This window comes from Sciurus vulgaris (genome assembly GCF_902686455.1).
Source record: "Sciurus vulgaris genome assembly, contig: HiC_scaffold_152_arrow_ctg1, whole genome shotgun sequence".
Lineage (NCBI taxonomy): Eukaryota > Metazoa > Chordata > Mammalia > Rodentia > Sciuridae > Sciurus > Sciurus vulgaris.
Window position 1 is genome coordinate 56243 of NW_027632901.1, and position 2174 is coordinate 58416.

Below are 2174 nucleotides of genomic sequence, written 5' to 3' on the forward strand. Positions count from 1 at the left end.
GAAGGTTCCTTGGGTGACTCCTCTGGAACTGTCTATGATAAATGGCCCGACCTCTCTAGCCCTTAGAGCCTATCTACAAAATAGGAGCGAGAGAGTGCCGGGTTCTGCCAGGGATCAGCCTGGGGTCTGCTCCGCCCCAAGCACTGAGGAACCAGGCCCACCGCCCAACTCTTCCATGAGGCCTGAGTGAGGCACGGAGGCGAGAGCTGGCCGGAGGCGCCTCCCTCCACGTTCTGTCCAGAGCACAGCCGCCCTTGGAGGAGGAGGAGGAGAAGCATGTCAGACGGTTTCGATTGGGTTCCAGGTGCTGGTCCGGCCAGAGCCTGGGACCTGGGCCATAGAGGGGGCAGGCCTGAGGGCAATGGGTTCCCTAATGGAGCTGGGCCTGCGGAGCAGTCGCAGCATCAGCTGCAGCCACAGCCCAAAGCCCCCGTCTTCCTCCAGGTGCCGCCACTGCGCCAGCCCAGGACCACCTGGCCACCAGGTTCCCAGAGCGAGGCCCCCCGCAGGCTTCCAGCAGCCTACATGGCTCAGTGCACTCCCAGAACAAAAGAGGCCCCTGAGAGCTCCATCTCGTCCACAGGATGAAATCCCACCACAGAACTCAGCAATGGCTAAAACCCCAGGTGGTTGTGGCTCCTGGGTTAGTGTCTAAATGTCTAATGTCTGCAAAAGTCCCTGAAATTTACCCATCAGGTTATTCTTCTAATTATACAGAATCCTACGAGTATGGTTGTGAGAATTATCCCACTCTATCAGAATATGTTCAGGATTTTTTGAATCATCTTACAGAGCAGCCTGGCAGTTTTAAACTGAACTCAAAGAGTTTGCAGAGATCCTGAATGGCTGGGTTACAACAGAGGATGTTTTGCAAGATCTTGTGGAACTCATCTACCAACAGGCTACATCTATCTCAAATTTCTCTTATATGGGAGCTTGCCTGTGTAATTACCTGTCCCATCATCTGACAATAAGCCCACAGAGTGGTAACTTTCGCCAATTGCTACTTCAAAGATGTCAGACTGAATATGACGTTAAAGATCAAGCTGCAAAAGGAGATGAAGTGACTCAAAAATGATTTCATGCATTTGTACTCTTTCTGGGAGAACTTTATCTTAACTTGGAGATCAAGGGAACAAATGGACAGGTTACAAGAGCAGATATCCTTCAGGTTGGTCTGTGGAAATTGCTGAATGCCCTCTTCTTGTGCAGTAAAATTACTGAAGTTGATAGGGTCAGTTTTGGAAGATTCCTGGAAGGTAAAAGGAAAGACTGATATGGAAGAAATTATTCAGAGAATTGAAAATGTTGTCCTGGATGCAAACTGCAGCAGAGATGTAAAACAGATGCTCTTGAAGCTTGTAGAACTCTAGTCAAGTAATTGGGGTAGAGTTCATGCAACTTCAACATACAGAGAAGCAACACCTGAAAATGATCCTAACTATTTTATGAATGAATCAACATTTTATACATATGATGGTGTTCCTTTCACTACAGCTGATGTGGATTACCAAAAGAAATATCAAGAATTACTTGAAAGGACTTTTTCCAGATTTTGAAGAAAATGGAACAGATTTATCAGGGGGTGGTGATCCATATTTGGATGATATTGATGATGAGATGGACCCAGAGATTGGAGAAGTTTATGAAAAGTTTTGTTTGGAATCAGAGTGTAAGTGAAAATAGAAAAGTTAAATTTCAGCATATCAGTTTTATAAAACAGTTTAGGTATGGTGATTTAGCAGAACACAGGAAAGCAAGAAAATGTGTCACACTTATACCAAATTAAGGATGTTGAGTTATGTTACTAATGTATGCACCTTTAATTTTGTTTAACATTATCTGCCAAAATAAACTTTATTCCCTATAACTTAAAATGTGTATATATATATAAAATAGTTTATTATGTACAGCTAATTCCACTATTTTGGCTACAAAAAATTGATTTTGAAATAAATGAAATGTTGAAAGTAAATTTTGCTACCTCATTAGATATTTATAACTTAAGTTCTTGAGGGGGAAAAGTCAGTGTAGAAATACATATTACTGCAAAAATGTAGCATTCATTTTTATGTATGACTTATAGATTTTATTTCAGTTTGATATTTATTTCTCATACTAATCACAATCATGAAATCTTTAAAGTCTTGGAATATATCAACAACTGATTTACA

The 2174-nt window shown here is 42.2% G+C and overlaps 1 pseudogene across 1 annotated transcript; it reads left to right on the top strand.

Moving 5' to 3' along the window:
- Nucleotides 1-276: 276 nt before the first annotated feature.
- Nucleotides 277-1876, top strand: LOC306652231 (polyadenylate-binding protein-interacting protein 1-like; annotated as a pseudogene). Its single transcript has one exon. The product of its transcript is annotated as a polyadenylate-binding protein-interacting protein 1-like (transcript).
- The last annotated feature ends 298 nt before the right edge of the window (nt 1877-2174 follow it).